The sequence below is a fragment of the Acanthochromis polyacanthus genome, chromosome 4, assembly GCF_021347895.1.
Source record: "Acanthochromis polyacanthus isolate Apoly-LR-REF ecotype Palm Island chromosome 4, KAUST_Apoly_ChrSc, whole genome shotgun sequence".
In the NCBI taxonomy this organism is placed as follows: domain Eukaryota; kingdom Metazoa; phylum Chordata; class Actinopteri; family Pomacentridae; genus Acanthochromis; species Acanthochromis polyacanthus.
Window position 1 is genome coordinate 11,042,625 of NC_067116.1, and position 19,147 is coordinate 11,061,771.

Sequence of the window (19,147 nt, forward strand, 5' to 3'; positions counted from 1 at the left end):
ATTATGATGTTGAGTATGCCTACTAATATGTGTGTTTTTGTACTTTATTAGGGCCTTCATGAAATGCGACCTTCCCTTGTTGCGTTGTCCACTAAGTCAGCATTTATGGCAGTTATCACTTGTTCCACCTGTTTGTAATTAATTTATTTTTATGTTTGATAAATATTTAAATTTTAAATGTTTTCATTCTTATTTATGCTCTGTTTTTAAATGTAATTTTTTTATAACCCTAACCCAAGCCTAACCCCCCTTGTTCTCTCTAACCCTATCACCATCCCTAACCCTAAAGCCCCCCTTCTCCTTTTTAAAATATGATTTCTTTATTAATTTAATTATATTCATATATTTTTTGTTTGATTAAATTGTTTTAAATTTTTAAAACATTTTTTTTTTAACTTCTTATATTAAAAATTTATAGAGTAACCTGGAAAGGGTATAGCTCACACAGTTAGATACGGGACTTTAGATCAGGAAACCAAGGTCCTCTCTTTCTTTCAAATTTGATCATGACTAGTTGCCCATATGTTTAAAACTAACTCTTAAACATATGGGGATGAAGCTCACCTGGTAACACATCGGGAGATCCGAGTTGAAGCCCCAAGGGCAACGCAGCCCTTTGAATTCATATAGGTAAAAACAATGATTAAAACCACAAATGGCTTAGCTTACTGGATAAAACATAGAACCTTGGATGAGAAGAGCTGAGTTCAAGCCCCAAGGGCAACTCCGTTCCTCAAACCATATTACGCATTTGTGGTGGCTTTTATCTTGTTTAAATTCTTTGTGATTTAATTTTTAGTCTTATTTAAATATTTTTATTTATTGTTGAGCTGTCTTATAAGAATTTGATTGGTTTTATTCTTCTCCATTTTTTAATGGTTATCAGCCTATTCAAAACTTCTAAACCTAAACCTCACAGTAGGAAACCCCAAAAAAGTGTCACCACAAACCTATCCCAAACCTATTGGAAATCTATAAAAAAAAAAAAAAAAAAAACCCCAAGAAGCTGGACACATAATAATCAAAAACAACAAGATGACATTAAATAAATGTGTAATTTTTGAGGCCAAGCCAAATGATACAAAAACATGAAAAAGCAAAATAAAGCACAACGATAAACAATTCCAACAAATATGCGTCCAGTTTGGTTTAAATTCCAATTGATGCTTTAGGAAAAGTAACGTGTCTGTGGAAACTGATGGTATCCACACTCCCTGAAAGCTGCTATTTAAAGCATAACCAAAAAACATTTGGTTATTGAACATTGACTAGTCGCCTATAGAGCCAGTCAGGTCTTTCTTTCTCTTCATTCCCAAAGGAATAAAACCAGCCATCCATTCAGAATTCCAGTTAGGAAAATTGGGATATCATGCTTGGAAGATGGGGATGCTATTCCAAACACTGTGGGGTTGGAACGGATCAGCTTACACTGTGGAAAAGGACACGACTTGTGGGGCGCAAAGGGGATATATTGTGTATTTTTATATTCTGTGAGGAAATACAAAATGGCTTCAGCAAACGGTTACAGACAGTAGCTACGACACTGCACTAGGCTTTTTGGTCTTCATTAGCTGCACTTCAGAAACTACATTATCCTACTGATGACTACTGAAAGGCAGCTACATATTGGATGATTAGCTATAAATGTAACTGACGCCATCACAAAGTCACAAGGCTGCGGAGCCCCGACGTGACCCGATGTGGCTTCTCCTGGCAGTGTGAAGGTGCATCCGGCTGAACACTCCTTCTGACCGTAACCCTCAAAGATCTGGCAACCCAGAGCAGCTCTGATGAAGTTGAGGACAGACGGAGATATCGGTACAGCTCCCGTCACCATGATCCGAACACGACCTCCTTGAGTCACCTGGACTCTGTGGAAGACGAGTTTTTTCCCATATGCTGTTCTTCCTGATGATGCCGTCATTTACTTCAGCGTATTTCCTCTCAACAGCGAAGTTCAGCAGCCATTTCTTGAAAGGTGTCGCTGCTCCGCTCTGAACCCTGTCGTAGACCCAATACCTTCATCTTCTCAAAGTGGTGTCCCATGATGATGTCTTCACAGTCAGTGGTGGTGACAAAGATGTTTCCTTCCTTACAAACCTCATCCATGGTGGTAACCTCATAACTAGTGATGGCGAGATGAAGCTTCATGAAGCATTGAGGCTTTCCATTCAATTGGTTCACTCATGGGTCGAAGCTTCATGGTGCTTCATTTGCTCTTCTGCACCATCAAGTGGACAAATAAAAGTAAAACAGGCAGAGTGCCTATAATGACACACTGGCTTTGCTATGTGAAGCTTTGAATTGTGTGTTTAAATAATAATGCCAATAAACAAGTAATATATATAATATAGTGTCTGTCTTTCCTGATACCAGACATAGAGGGGAGAAGTGGGAAAAAAATGGGGAGAGACTTGAGATTTGTAGCTTGACTGTTTGATTGGGGTCAGGTTCTGGTTTTCTGTAAAGTGTTTAAATACTTTTAATTGTAATAAGGGTGACATAAATAAAATGTGCTTGTGCTACTTTTTGTTTTGTGACTGTGCTTGTGGTACCAGTGAAAAACAAAAGTAGGGACAACATTTTATTTGTTTTTATTTTAAAAAATTACATTTTTCCACAATGCTGGTATTTAGGTGGGTTGTTTTGGACAAAATTTCCCCAACTCCTTGGAACACAAACAGACACTTCAACTTTTGAAATACTAGGGAAAAAGGAAATTAGAACAAGCGATGTGTAGTGTTGTCACAGATACTAATGTTAAACTACACTTGTTATGTGCCACTTTATTAGGAGAAATCAGGTCAAAGTATTCTCAGAAAGGGGAGAATCTTCTCTTTTTGGTCTTCTTCTATGGAGAAAAAAATCTCAACCCGATTGCAGGCAAAGATACAGCAGACAAAAATCCAGCAAATTTGAATGGGGAATCCATTGCTTTCGCTGCCCCACCAACCAGTTCCTGAACCAGTCAAGCAGTACGACCAGCTCACGAGGCTTCGAACCTCATAATTTTTGACTCCTCCCCTAAATGAAGCAGGCCTTGATACGCGCTTCGTGGAAACGCCCCCTTCATTACTCGACACACGCTTCGAAGCCTCGGCACATCTTGTAACATCACTACTCATAACCCTCCATTGCAGCCTGCAGGGCATTGATAGGGTCGATTTCAGTGATGATGACACAAGCACCGAATCCACGCAGCCCTTGCTTAACCCTGCATTTTTTCGGCTGGGCAAAAAATAATAATTTAAAACTGATTCTGACTCCTATCCAATATATAACAAAGTGGAAAAAACATTTTTTTTCTAACTCATGTTTTTAATAGTAGTTTTTCATGTCCATTCCAATGGATGCCACGACAAGATGGGCGTAAAACGTCAGAAAAACTTATGCAAAATAAGGCTCAATTTTTCCACATGGTAATCAATCAGGTATGACCTAAACATCTGGAACTTCATGTTCGCATGGCTTTGAGTCTGTGTACAGTCTATGTACTGAACATGCACATGAACTTGATAGGTGTATCACAGCATGGGTAGGGAACAGCAGTGAGGTCATCACCATGAAAACCCGGAACCTTTATATCTTATTATCATATTGTTGAAGAGATTTCACTCTTAGATCTGCAAAGTTTGCTGTAGTGGTGTGTTTATTGGTATTCTGGCACACGGTGGGTTGACCAACACACAGCGTGAGCCTGTGAAGGTAAGCCGACCCAGAGCATTCTGAGAGAACCCCTTTTATAGGGATGTCAGAGGGTGTGTCAGAGGGTGTGTCAGAGGGCAGGGAGGGGGGCCGTATGTAAACACAAGGATGAATAGTGGTAAATTGTACGCTTGTGTAGACTTAATCATAATCAGTTTCTATACTAAACATGAAATCAAGGTTTTCATCTACAGGCTGAATTTCACTGAAACAAAAATCACAAACCTAACAGTAATCAAAATAACTAAACCAAGCAGTATGAATTTAAAATTGTGGATGCCAAATAGTCCAATTGTGTTTTTGATCTTGTCGAATAATCCAGTAGGAGTGAGTTTGTGTAATGTCTTTGCAGTGCTGCGCAAGTGATCATTTAATTCCTGTATTGGCATTGGCATTGGCTACAATGACGGCGCATATTACTCCTTGTGATGCCAGTATGAAATCTGGTGCAGATATATCATTTATATCTTGCATATAAGACATTAAATTGATTTAAATAAATACTAAGGATTAAAATTACTCTTAATTTCTAAACTTACCACCTATCTTACTCCTGGTTTCTTCCTCCTCATTTCCTGAATACAAGGAGTCAAGTTCAGATAACTCTCCATTCAGAAGACGTTCAAGGAAGTCTTCGACATTATACTCTATTATACTCTACAAGAACATTATGTACAAAATATATACATTTAAAATTTTATAATCATGAATAAATAAATTGTGACTCCCTAATTTATCTATGAAAAGCTTACAGGTGTTTTTTTTCTTTATATACTGACACTAAACATGTGAGTGTTGGCTAAACTCGTCCAACTTCTCATGTCGATTGCAATGGAGATCGAACTTTGAAAAAATCTCATAAATTAATGATATGATATATGTTCAAAATAACTTCAAATATTATCACTTGTAACAGTTAAAATTATACTGACTTCAAATCTGTTTGGCCAGCATGAACATAAATGTATGTTTTTGATTGAAAATGGGCACTTACTCTTCCCTCTCTGCAGTCGCTCTGCCATGCTTGTCTTGTCTGATGTCTGTCACTCTCTCAGAGCATGCTCAAAGTCATGGCATGATTGTGATTGGATAATCAGGATCCAATTAGTAAATTCTATTGCTGACATCATTCATTTACAGAGTATTTATTGGTTTAGGGACAAAAATGTGTCATGTCCATTCCAATGGACGCAGGGTCTGAAGGACTTCTTTTCGACCAAAGAGAACCAAGTGCTGGTTTGGTTCAAATCTGCCCCCTCCGAACTGGTTTGTTTGTCAAGTTGGAGCTGCACCATTGCGTCACTGTAAAATATCAGTGCATCACGTATATGTCACTGGTCCGCAACGTTGGAGCGCCATAAGCATGCAAAGCTTACACTGTGATTCAGAAACAAATAATCTGTTAGTAGCTACATTTCTTCGTTTCAGTCACGGACAAATAGCGAGTACGTTTGGAAAGACAGGTAATTGTCAGAAATGTTTTGATTCTTAGCAGTGGTGTGTTAGCGTTAGCTTAGCTGCTTAGCCTCGACTTCATTTGCATCCATTACCCAGCGGTTAAACAAATGCAATAAATTGATGATAGTATCTATGTTTGTCTTTATAGATGGTTTGAAGGCTAATTGCGAGGCAGAGGTCAGCTGTTGTCTGGGCACATCCGTGATCACACCACTGGTTGGAGAAAATTGTACCGGATTTCAGTTCAAGACTGCTGTTCTATCCAAACTGTCATGAGACATTGACATTTTTATTGTGATATAAAACAACAATAAAAAAAAATGTTGCTGATATGTTTCAGACTGATACTGTTTGAAAAGCACAACTGATTATCTGTGAAAATGTGTGTAACAGAAGTGTGCAATGAACACTGAATAAAATCACTGTAGATTATAGACAAGACTTGCATGTTTCATCACAAATATATTTTTATTCGCCCAAAGTGCAAGAGTAAAATACAATTGAACTTAAATTGCTAAGGAGGAAAAGAATTTACAACAAAAGTCTTTGTTTCTAGAAAAAACAGAAGTAGTGGACGTTATAGTTTATTTCTGGGGCAGTCACTCCAGCAACGACACCATTCGTCCCATCAGTCCAACCAAGGTGGCTGAATTTTAATGCTTTCTCTGGATGTTCTGAAGCATAGCAGTGGCCAGGTTTTGGTGTCTTCTGATCTGTTCCACAGTAGCATCTCGCTTCAATTTTCCTGCATTATAGCACCCAAAAAGGTCTTAGTTGTCAGTAATTTCCGGAACCTGCGCCTGTGAAAGTGGCTGCAAAGTTTGGTGTCTCTTAACTGTTGTTAATTTTTGCTGTATTTTTCCTGTAAATTTTTTCATATTTTGTCGTGTTTTATTGGATGTTGATGGCGGTTTCTGCTGGGAGAAGAGTTTATTCAAGAGAGGAGCTTGAGACCGAACAAATCTGGGCATCAACATCCAATTCCAGTGGACATCTTGAGGTGTTGTCGTGGTTGGCTTGCTTGTGCAAAAGTGAAGGCTAGGAAATGGAGATACAAGCCCTTTCTTCCATCAATCATCATGGGAAACTCTTTGCCAAACAAAAGTGACGAGCTGGAGACATTGGTGAAGATGGACAATACTGAAGGATCAAGAATTACTTAAACGATGAGGCAGTTGGTGCAGATGGGGCAGCGCTGCACTTGTTTTGCATGTTATCATCATCTTCAAATACAGCACCGAGTCCTGCCACATTCAGAAATACTCTGATGACACTGCTATCGTGGCATGTATCAGAAATGGACATAAAGCTGAATACAGAGATCTAGTAAGTGCCTTCAGTGACTGGAGTCACAAAAACTACCTGCTACTCAATGCCTCAAAGACAAAGGAAATGATCATAGATTTCTGCAGATCCAAACCCCCTCTTCAGCCAGTCAACACTTGTGGCGGAGACATCGAGATGGTGACATCATATAAATGTTTAGGTGTCCACCTTGATAATAAGTTGGACTGGTCTACAAACGTAGACTTCATCTACAAAAAGGGCCTTTAGACATCTGCAGCAAGATGCTGCAGATGTTTTATCAGTCTGTGGCAGCAAGTGTCCTGTTTTATGCTGCAGTCTGCTGGGGAGGCAGTATAAAGAACACGGATGCAAGGCGTCTGAACAAACTGATTAAAAAGCTGGCTCAGTGGTTGGAATCACATTGAACACATTGGAGGATGAGGTGGAGAGACGGGCACTGAGCAAGATGGAGGCCATTCTGACAAACATGGATCATCTGTCATGCTCCTTCTGCTCCGCTGTGATGACTCAATCAACCAAACGATTCACGGCTGTGCGGAGAGCACAGCTGGCAGGAATGAACAATCACTGCAGCATTTAAGCCGGCCTCTCTGCACAGCTCACTGCTGGTTCATTGCTCCATGCTTCATCTGCTTAGACCACGACACACTCCGCCAAACCCTGCACATCGTTCACCGTTTCCTGCATGCCGTTTTACTGGACTCTATTTCCCGTTTGGACTGTTACCTGTTTCCCTGCCCTCGCCACGTCTCTCCCTCGGCTCAGCCTGTTTAGTCCATCTTGCCGCCCGTCAGATTCTGGACAATTCTCCGGACCTCCTGTGAGTCTTCTCTCCCTGTATTTTTGTTTAGTTTGTTTATTAGTTTATTTTGGCCTTCGGGTCCGCCCTTGGTTAGTTTAGTTTATGTTCTCCTTCCCTTGTTTCCCTCCTGTTGCAGCTGTTAAGAGGTTTTTCTGTTAATTTATTCTTGTTGGCATTAAATCATTATTAATTTCACCCACCTGTCCATGCCTGCTGCTTGGGTTCACACTTCTGATTTGTGACATCATCCACTTCACATCTGCCTCAGTGAACAACAAAACATCAGTGGATGGCTCCTATCCCTGCGCTGCAGGACCGAAAGATTTAGGAAGTCTTTCTTGCCATCAGCAGTCAGGCTATTCAATTCAAAATTAAACAGATAAGAACCTTGACAACTGAATTTCCCTTCGGGGATGAATAAAGTGATTCTATTCATGTATGCAGCAGACCTGTTTTTTGTTTTTTTTTGTTGTCATTTTTACACATTGACTTGTTGAGATATTTTCATGTCCTAAGGTTCATTTCCAGTTTTGAGTAACCTAACAAATGTTTTCCACAGTTTTAAAGGAAAATGAATGTGACCGTCATTAAATCACATTTACAACACAGCTACCATGCACGGAATACTGAAGTACAGTGAATGCAGTCTCCTGTGTTTTGCTGAGACCTGGCTGAATAACAACTCGGTTGAGTAACTGTAGATCTACCTGGCTTCACTCTCATAAGGTCAGACAGATGTTAAAGCTAGTGGCAAGAAGAAAGGAGGGGGTCTAGCTTTATTTGTTAACCAGCAATGGTGTAACTCCTCACACATAACTATTAAGGAGAAATTGTGTTGTCCACATATTGAACTGTTAGCACTTGGCCTTCGTCCATATTATGCTCAAAGGGACTTCAGTCACACCATAACAATACTTGTATATATTCCACCTAAAGCAACTGACTTGGTTCCATGTGATGTTTTGCATGACACTGTTGCTAGGATACAGACTCAACATCCTGAGGCACTTGTAGTAATATCAGGAGATTTCAATCATGTCAGCCTCTCACCTGACTGGATCTACCAGAAAAATAAAACCCTAGACCTGCTGTATGCCAATGTCAAAGAAGCTTACAGAGCTACTGCCTTACCACCACTAGGCAGGTCAGATCATAACTTGGCTTATCTGCAGACCTGTTACAAACCTTGTGTGCTGAGACAGCCTACAACTAAAGTCAAAATCAGAAGATGGAGTCCTCAAGCTAGTGAAGCTCTAAGGGACTGTTTTGAGTCAACAGACTGGAATGTGCTGCTGGAAACGGATGAAGAAAGTATGAACATTGACAGACAGATTGATTTTTACTGAGTACATCAACTTCTGTAGAGACACAGTCATACCTACAATGACTGTTCGCTGTTTCCCCAAGAACAAACCATGGGTCACAAGCGACATAAAGGCAATCCTCAACCAAAAAAAACAAGCTTTTAGAGACGGTGACAGAGAACGGCTCAAAGAAGTACAACATGAGCTGAAGAGGAGACTGAAGATGGCAAAGCTATAATACAAAAAGAAGAGAGAGGAATTTTCAACACAGCAACATCTGTGATGTGTGGAGAGGAATTGGTGCCATCTCTGGACACAATATAAAGAAAAGGGAGCCAATAATAGGTTATGTGGAAAGGGCTGATGAACTCAACTTGTTCAACAGATTTGATGCTGTGGACACACCTATTTCCACTGCTGCTCCTCCTTCTCCTCAGCATATGGAAATCCCCACTATAGCTTCCGTTTGTCCCTGAGCCAAACAGTATGTTTGCTGATTGTCATCAGCAATCAGACTGTTTATTTCAAAAGCAAAAAGATGAAACCAGGCAATTGAATTTCCTTTCGGAGATCAATAAAGTCATTCTATTCCATTCTAATTATTTTCTATATTCACACAATTAACTTAAAATTAATGTTGTATTTTGTGATTTTAGGATTAGCCAAAAGATAAACATATTGATCATGTTGATGTCTGCAGAGTCAAATCTAATCTTACTTGATTTGGTCTGTTGAAAGGATGAGCTGCAGAGTAGTGATCCTCGTAACCGAACCTCGCCATCCAAGGTCGGCAATGAACTTAAACGAAAAAGTTAATTGAAAATATGTATTTTCAAATCATATTCTCAATTATTTTTTCATACAATGTTATAAAGTGTTGCAAGAAATACCTGTAATAATTTCCAACAGTGCTAAATGCCTTGATTTATTTGCGCAACAACTAAAAACCACCAAAGAAATTTGTGTACACTCTATTCCTAACACTAAACCTAACCCCACCCTACTACTGTAACCCTAACACCCTAACCCTAAAATTTACTAAAAAAAAAAAAAAAAAATTACCATTAGTTTTTCCCTTACAAACAGAAACCCAAATCATGGTTAGACAACGAGTAAATATAAAGAAATACATCAATATAAAACAACTGGTTTATCTCTCAGGTCCGGATAATACTCGAGCGAGGTTATTTTACTGCTCTCAAATATCCATAAGACACTGGCACCATGGCCGGTAAATTTCCAACAGCTCCAGACAACAATTCCATTACGAAGTCAATATAAAATGACCACAATGAAATAAAAATGTAAAAGACAGTCAAAACAGCCATTAGAACTGAGTCAACAAAAAGATGGATAGAAACATGAAAATTTCAATAATATTACTTACCTTGACAGGGGTGTCAAACTCGATTGTACTGGGGGCCAAAATTCAAAGCACACTTCAGGTCGTGGGCCGAAAAGGATAAACATTTATTGAACACACTACGTTTTTGTTGAAGATGAATACGAATAAAAACAGAATTGCGGGAGACGGTGCTTCAAATGCTGTTCATGAGATGAAATGCACACTTTTGTCAAATATGTTGTCCCTGAAATTCCTTCAAAATAAATCAACTTAAACATCATTTGATTTAATATTCATCACATTTCAAGTTATTCTGAAGAACAACAACATGAAGGGTCAACATGAAGTTCACTTTACTGCAGTCTTCATGATTTTTATGCGCTTAAAAGGCAGTTCCTGAGCTGAAATGCATACTTTGGTCAAATATGTTGTTCCAGCAATTCCTTCAAACCAAATCAACTTAAATATCATTTGCCTTCATATTTATCACATTTCAAGTCATTCTGAAGAACAAATTTTTGTGTCAACATGAAGGTCAGGTGAATGCAGCCTTCATGATTTTAATGCCCTTCAAACGCTATTTCTGAGTTGAAATGCACACTTTGGTAAAATATGTTGTTACCGCATTTCCTTCAAAACCAAATCAACTTAAACATCATTTGCCTTCGTATTTATTTATTTACATTTGTGTGTCTGTGAGGGAGCTGAAGAGCATCCCCTCACTAAGGAAAGTATATATACATATTGTACAGACTGATACAAGTTTATTCATTTTGTTTTGTGTTTGTGGGGGTGGGGGGGCTGTTAACTTCTCTCTCTTGAGCGTGTCCCATGGAGTGCACACATGAAGATGTGGTCACATAATACCAGCAGTTGCCGCTTATTTGATTAGGTGCAATTGAAAGGTCAGACGGGAGGAGTTACAGGGGGGATTTTTGAAAAAGTTTGATCTTTGTTTAGTATTTCTTTGGGTTATTATGTGCTTTGTTTTGTATGAATTGCATTCATGTATTTTAAGTATAAAGGGTATTTAATGTGTTTTTTAATTTGACTCCTTTGTCTGTTTGTTTGGTGAACTGTATTTTGCACATGGAAATTAGTAAAAACTGGAGTGCCGGAACAAAACTCCTTGCTGTTTCACTGCTTTCTGTGGTGCCATCATGCTTTGCCCTTTAATGCCCTTTGGTTCATCCGAATTGTAGAGGTTTATCACCATCAATATCCTGCAGTGTCAAATTGAAGTTCACGTTACTGCACCCTTCATGATTTTTCTATACGCTTCCTGACCTGGGGCGACGCACTAACCTGCAGTCATTAAGCACAGCAGAGACTGTATTTCCTAGGGACACTGAGAAACAACCACCTCAGTCAAAAACTGCTAGCATCATTTTACAGCTCCTGCATAGAGAGTGTCATAACCCGGCTCCAAGGCCATGACAAAAAACAAGAGGAGTGCTCTTTCAAAAAATAGTCACGCCATTTATTACAAATTAAAGAAAAATAAACAAAGGATAACAATAAGCATGAAGTGTGTATAGTCTGTAAGATCAGTAGTGTAAATGTGGCGGGGTGGAAATAATGTAATGCAAAGCGTTGGAAAGTGCACTAACAAAGGAAGCTAAAATAAATGGTGCATATGTCTCGGCGGCTGGAACCGGGAGCGGAGAGAACCCAGCGCCCTGTAGTTCACAGGAAGCAAGTATATATAGTAGAAGTGGAGCAGCGGGCCCAGGTGCTCCACATCTCAATCACTTCTCCTGGCCAATCCCAGCACCTTTAAGAGAACAGCTGTTATTAACTCACCTAGTAGGCAACCACACACGGGGGCCGTCACAAGAGCATATTGACATATATTACGTGTGCATGGTTCTCCAGCTGCAAGGCTGGAGACAAGAAAACACTCCAGAGCGTCGTCACCACCGCTGGGAAGATCATCGGTTGCCCTCTGCCTTCTCTGGAAGAGCTGTACAGTTCCCGCTGTCTCAGGAAGGTCCGCAAAATACTTAACGACCCATCTCACCCAGGTCATTCACTCTTTGAACTGTTGACCTCTGGCAGGCATTTCAGGATAATGAAAGCAAGAACAAGCAGGATGAAAAACAGTTTTTATGCCAGGGTCATAATTGCACACAATGGACGAAACTAGACACAGACAGACAGACAGACACAGACACACAAACACACATGCACACACACAACAGCAACACAGTGATGAATTGTGGTATGTTTAATATGTGAATTTTTTAAAATTGTTTTTCATTTATTTATTAGGATTCTTGATGCATCTTAAGGACTGCACTTTCTAATTTTGTTGTACTTCTACAATGACAATAAAGGAATTCTAGTCTATTCTAACTTGTAGTGATCTACTTTGCCTGAGTTTACTCAACATCTGATTCAGGCCATGAGATATGACTAAATGGTCAATTATTTAAATCATATTTTATGAGAATTTTAAACACATTATCCCAAGTCATTAAAACAATGAAGCCAAAGAGTGTCAGTATTTTGGCCCTGGCGCTATATCTCTTTTTTCAACATAGTTTTTATTTCAGCTCCAATAAAATTTATTAATATTTACAGTTTCACCTGCCAGCTATTTCTTTATATTTTTTCCAGCTGCATCTACATGGAGAGAACAGGATTTTTTGGGTTTATATTAACAAAAATTTCCAAATAAAAATCAAATACTTTTAAAATATTGTTTAATAGTGTGGATGTTCACAGGCAGGAGATGATTCAGTAAGTGTGGAAAAATTCAGATCATTTCACTGTATTATGGCTCCATCCTATTGATGAATATCTTGTTAGAGTCTCAGGAGCCATGTTATTTGTCTCATCTGGGTCACATGTTGTTGGGGAGTCAAGTTTGAACCACTTAGTATTTGTAGAGGACATATTTTAGAGTTTCCTTCCTTCCTTCCTTTTTGACATTAGCCCTGGCAGCGCCACCTTTCTGTCTGTGGTAAAATTCGTGCGGAGTACATCTGAAAGCATACTTCATATACTCATCTACACATTGTTTGAATTACTACCAGCTATATATGTATATAATATGCAGATTTAATACCAGAGCAGGCTCTGGTATATTTCTGTTATCAGTGTCAGGGACACCATAACAGAAAATTATGACTTTTTTTGTCTCCCTTTGGGTGAGGAGTGTAGGGACACTTTCTCCTTCACCTACAGGGGAACACAGCTCCGTTACACCAGAGTCCCACAGGGTTTCATCCTCTCTCCAGTGATTTTCAATCAGGTGTTGACAACAAATGTTGCAGAGCTGTGGGGGTGGTGGGGTGGGCGAGTACTGATGTATGTCAGTATTATTTTTCCTTTGGAACGAAGATGCCTTGCAACATGTACATGACATGTTGCAGGGATAGCCAAAATTTTGCAGAATAAAGCTCATGTGGCGATGGGACATTGACAAGTACACACACAACACAGTGCAGGACTCATGAGGACTTTACTGAGAAAAAACTTTTTCAGGACCTATTATAATATTATATTTTATTTATATATATATATATATATATATACGTGAAGGTGAGGTGTAAGGCGGTGCAAAGTATAGACTGTTCCAAATTAATGACTAATTATGTTGTGGGACTGGCCACTGGCTATGGGGACCATAATTTATGGCTGGATAGCTAAAGAAGTAAACATGACCGATTGTGTTGGTTGCTACACAGCTAGTCCCACTGTTTTCACTGAATCAGCCCCCCTCTTTCCAGAATCTGATCCCACAAGGGTTTCAATGTGTGCTTGTTTTTACCTCCGCCAGGAGGTTATGTAATCACCGGAGTTTGTCCGTTTGTCTGTTAACAGCATAACTCAAAAAGTCATGGACGGATTTTCACCAAAATTTTACAGAATGTCCGGAAGAGCAAAAGTAACAATCGAGTGGATTTGGGAGGTGATCCGGATCACCGTCTGGATCCAGGATTTTTTTGAGTCCAGACAGAGTCCTTCAAAAAAATCCTGGCTCCAGACTGTGATCCGGATCACCTCCAAAATCTAATCGATTGTTACTTTTGCTCTTCCGGACATTCTGTAAAAAATTTGGTGAAAATCTGTCCATGACTTTTTGAGTTATGCTGTTAACTAACAGACAGATAGACAGACAGACAGACAGACAGACAGACAGATGGCCTGGCGGAGGTATGCGCTCTCCGAGTGCTTTTCTAGTTTTTTAATGAGTTCTCCACTGAACTATACAATGTTGTCGTCCATTTTTCCTCCAGTTTTGAATGACACATTCCCTCTAACATTTGCACGTAAATACCGTCTCCTGTTGCTCCTTCCTATTGTTTATTCAATGAACGTGCAAGAGCTATCTCACACAGTCTATTTTGCTGGTAGATTGGGATTGAGCTCCAACAACGTCATGTTGACAAAGAAATTTCTTCTTCAGAATGATTTCAAATGTGATAAATATGAAGGAAAATGGTGTTTTCAACTGATTTGGTTTGATGGAATAGCGGGGACAACACATTTGACAAGAGTTCATTTCAGCACAAGAGCACCACTTTGAGCGTCCAAAAATTACAAAGGCTACATTAACGTGAACTTCATGTAAGAACACAAATTTATTCTTCAGAATTATTTCAAATGTCATAAATATGAAGGCGTTTATGTTGGTTTTGTTTGGAGGAATAGAGGGAAAACCACATTTTACAACAGTGTGCATTTCAGCCCAAGAGCAGCATTCTTGAATGAAATCTGCATTAACATGAACATGCAAATTACTTTTTGAGAAGGACTTGAAATGTGATAAATATGAAGGCTCAACTTACATTAATTTGGGTTGAAGGAGTTGTGAGAAAATATATTTGACCAAAGTGAGCATTTCAGCTCAGGAACAGCATTTAAAGCATGTAGAAATCATGAAGGCTGCATTCACGTGACCTTCATGTTGAGCACCGCCATCCAAGTATCTGCATGGTAAACACATCAAGTTTTTCTTATACAACAAGAAATTGTCTGGGTGACCCCAAGCTTTTGAATGATATTCATATCTTTGTTTTTTGTTTTTTAAATAGATATTTTCTTGACTAAAACTTTAAATGAAATCTTCTGGTATTTTTTAAATACCAGATTTCTTACAGGTGTAAGCCATAATCATCACAACTTAGACAAAAACTGCTTGAAATATTATATTGCAGGTGTAATGAGTCTAGAATATGTTTAGTTTTCACTTTAATCAAAAGAAAATGTAATTTTTTTTCACAATTTCTTTTTTGATGCACTTACTCGTAAACTTATACAGAATATATCTCCTTTGCGCCCCGCAAGTCGTGTCCTTTTCCACAGTATAAGCTGATCCGTTCCAACCCCAAAGTGTTTGGAATAGCATCCCCATCTTCCAAGCATATCCCAGCTCTGTTACACACGTGGACAAAATTGTTGGTACCCCTCAGTTAAAGAAGGAAAAACCCACAATTCTCACTGAAATCACTTGAAACTCACAAAAGTAACAATAAATAAAAATTTATTGAAAATTAAATAATCAAAAACAGCCATTACTTTTGAATTGTTGATTAACATAATTATTTTAAAAAACAAACTAATGAAACAGGCCTGGACAAAAATGATGGTACCTCTATAAAAGATTGAAAACTATTTGACCAGAGTGACATGATTAACTCAGGTGTGTCATTTAATTGACATCACAGGTGTTTCCAAACTCATAATCAGTCAGTCTGCCTATTTAAAGGGAGACAAGTAGTCACCCTGCTGTTTGGTGAAAAGGTGTGTACCACACTGAACATGGACAACAGAAAGCGAAGGAGAGAATTGTCCCAGGACATCCGAAAAAAAATTATAGACAAACATCTTAAAGGTAAAGGCTATAAGACCATCTCTAAACAGCTTGAAGTTCCTGTGACAACAGGGGCTCATATTATTCAGAAGTTCAAGACCCACGGGACAGTAGCCAACCTCCCTGGACGTGGCCGCAAGAGGAAAATTGATGACAAATTGAAGAGACGGATCGTTGGAATTGTATCCAAAGAGCCCACAGCAACCTCCAAAGAAATTAAAGGTGAACTCCAAGGCCAAGGTACATCAGTGTCAGATCGCACCATTCGTCGTTGTTTGAGCCAAAGTGGACTTCATGGGAGACGACCAAGGAGGACACCACTGCTGAAAAAAACTCATAAAAAAGCGAGACGGGAATTTGCAAAAATGCATGTTGACAAGCCACAAAGCTTCTGGGAGAATGTCCTTTGGACAGATGAGACCAAACTGGAGCTTTTTGGTAAGGCACATCAACTCTATGTTCATAGACTCAAAAACCAAGCATACGAAGAAAAGAACACTGTCCCTACGGTGAAACATGGAGGAGGCTCAGTAATGTTTTGGGGCTGCTTTGCTGCATCTGGCACAGGGTGTCTTGAAAGTGTGCAAGGTACGATGAAATCTGAAGACTATCAAGGCATTCTGGAGAGAAATGTGCTGCCTAGTGTCAGAAAGCTTGGTCTCAGTCGCAGGTCATGGGTCTTCCAACAGGACAACGATCCAAAACACACAGCCATAAACACCCAAGAATGGCTGAGAGAAAAGCGTTGGACTATTCTAAAGTGGCCTTCTATGAGCCCAGATCTGAATCCCATTGAACATATGTGGAAGGAGCTGAAACATGCCATTTGGAGAAGACACCCATCAAACCTGAGACAACTGGAGCTGTTTGCTCATGAGGAGTGGGCCAAAATACCTGTTGACAGCTGCAGAACGCTCATTGACAAATACAGAAATCGTTTAATTGCAGTGATTGCCTCAAAAGGTTGTGCAACAAAATATTAAGTTATGGGTACCATCATTTTTGTCCAGCCCTATTTCATTAGTTTGTTTTTTTAAATAATTATGTTAATCAACGATTCAAAAGTGATGGCTGATTTTGATTATTTAATTTTCAATACATGTTTATTTATTGTTACTTTTGTGAGTTTCAAGTGATTTCAGTGAGAATTGTGGGTTTTTCCTTCTTTAACTGAGGGGTACCAACAATTTTGTCCACGTGTGTACATCAGCTGCTGGTCACTAGAACATTTCAGTAAGGAAATACCAATTATATAATCTGAAATAGGTTTTGATTGGAGGTAAAACTGGATGTAAAGTTATGAAAAAGCTTTCCTGTACTTTGTATTCTATATACAAGAACAAGAGTAGAGGTTTAAAAAATACGTAAAGGTTATAACTGAAACTATATTCAATGCTTGTTAGAGACAAGAGTGCTTTATTAAAGGTCAGATTTTGCTATAGCTCGTGTTCATCTCGGCTCTCGTAGATATGTTGCATATTATCATGCAGGATGGTAATCTTCCGTGCGATTGTAACTGCATGTTTGATGTTTCTGGTCATTAAAATGAACTCATCTGTGATAGACTCCAGACTAAAGCATTTACACGTCAGCCATAGTGTGTCTGAAACAGTTCGTCCTTCCATTTCGACCACTCTGCACTGACGGTAGCCACCTGCCTGTTTCTTAAAACCGATACATTCACCTCCCACTGTACTCCTGACAGCTGTAGTGCCCAGATTTTGTACTTCACGTCGTATTCACACTTGTTTGCCTCAAAGTCTGTTTTTCTGGCATCAGATCAGCTGTAGGAGCTCCAGGTAAAACTGGTCTCAATCGCGAAGCATAAAGGGAGAGTTTTGGAGGATCTGACGCTGATTTTCATGTCACATAACAAGGAGCAGCCTTTATCTGATGGCAGGTAGGCGCCTTCACATGACCACTCTGCAGATGAGAAACACATTGTTCAACACTTTGAAGAACTTTGCCAAGGTTCAAAAGTGCTTTAGAAGCATTATTTATAAACTATTTATCATATCAATCTGTCTAACACATGTAATTTTATCTTCAGTCATAGTGGAAACATTTTGCCTCGAAGAAGCTTTAGAAGCCCAGGTCTCACAGCATTCCAGATCTCCCAGGTGTGTTTCTGATACACAAAGACCTCAGCATTGTGACTGGAGTCACATACACAGTATGTTCCATAGATTTGGAACATACTGCATCATAATAATATCGCGCGTCAAGCTTTGACTGTCTTGTACAGTGGTGGCCAAAACTTTAGACCAAAGTACAAAACTGAATGTTATTGCATCAAACTATTCCATACAATCTTGACATATTTACTGTGAATTACCCATTCAAATTCACATTCATTAATGACGACCTGAAGCATTCATCAAAGAAGATCAAGTAGTGGCTGAACAAGAAGAAGTTTAAAGTTTTGGACTGGCAACCAGTCTCCAGACTTGAAACCCATTGAAAACCTGTGGGAAATCCTTAATCACTATCGGGACAAGTCCACTCATATAAAAAATGAAGAGGAGCTGTGAGAAGACTGTCAGTCAACCTGGTCAAAAATTACTGGAGACATCTGCAGAAAACTGGTAGAGTCCATGCCTCGCAGGCTGCAAGAAGTCATCAAGGAGAAGGAATACCCAAAAAATATTGACATGACTATATTATTGGTAGTTGTTAAATAAAAATTTGGTTTGAGCCCAATTTAGGACTAAATTTCTTTACATATTGAAGCAAAAACAAAATGGTCATAAGTTTAGACCACCTGGAATTTAGAAAACTTTCTCTTTCTCTTTAATTATGTGTAAAAAAATTCAATTGTGATGTTAATAAATGTGAATTTGAATGGGTAATTCACAGTAAATATGTCAAGACTGTATGGAATAGTTTGATGCAATAACATTCAGTTTTGTATACTGACAGTCAATAGAAACTTTGAGGTAGAAATGTACACAGAATTCTACTTGTAGGGGGGTTGTAATTATTCATTGTGGATTTATTGATGATCTAGTGCCCTGGTAGTTGAGATAATGATGAGTTGTCATTTTGTCATGATTCATTGCACATGTGTTGGTCACTTTGCAAAAGTGAACCAAATACACACCAAGCAATACTCAGTGAGCATCTGCACAATTTGAGAATGGGTTTTGAAGGCCTATATAAAGGCCCAAAAAAGGCCACCATTGTTAGTCCAGTGAACAGCATCATGCCGCGTCTATCACATGAACAACGTCTCCGGGCACTGGGTATGGTGGAGGCCGGTTTGAGCTACAGTGATGTAGCCAGGCGTATGGGCTGTTCCCAACCCACAATCAGAAGGCTGGTCCAAAGCATGCGCCGACGGATTGCTGCTTGCATCGAAGCAAATGGAGGCCATACTCGGTATTGACTGTTGTGAATGTGTGTTT